Source organism: Meleagris gallopavo, chromosome 4, assembly GCF_000146605.3.
Source record: "Meleagris gallopavo isolate NT-WF06-2002-E0010 breed Aviagen turkey brand Nicholas breeding stock chromosome 4, Turkey_5.1, whole genome shotgun sequence".
In the NCBI taxonomy this organism is placed as follows: Eukaryota; Metazoa; Chordata; class Aves; order Galliformes; family Phasianidae; genus Meleagris; species Meleagris gallopavo.
In genome coordinates, this window is record NC_015014.2 from 16,891,490 (window position 1) to 16,891,802 (window position 313).

The window sequence follows — 313 nt, forward strand, 5'->3', positions numbered from 1 at the left end:
CCAGCTCGGCACCGCCGGCGCTGCGGGAACCACAGGTTTCTGTCCTTCTCCCGAGAAGCGCCGTGTGGCCCTTTGAGACCTCGCAGCCCGTTTTGGAGAGGGTATCTTTGGCTGCGCTGTTCTCTTTTTGAAGCTAATGCACTTTATTTAGCTATTACTCAGCAAAGCTATGACCGCTGAGACCAGAAGTCGATTTCTGTAACAGGGAGCAGCTGAAATGATTTCCCTTTGTTTTTAGTTACAGGAAGGGCCCCTGCTGCCAGCTGCTGCCTGCCCACCCTGCTCGGCTGTCATTCAGGCTGCTAACTTCCTG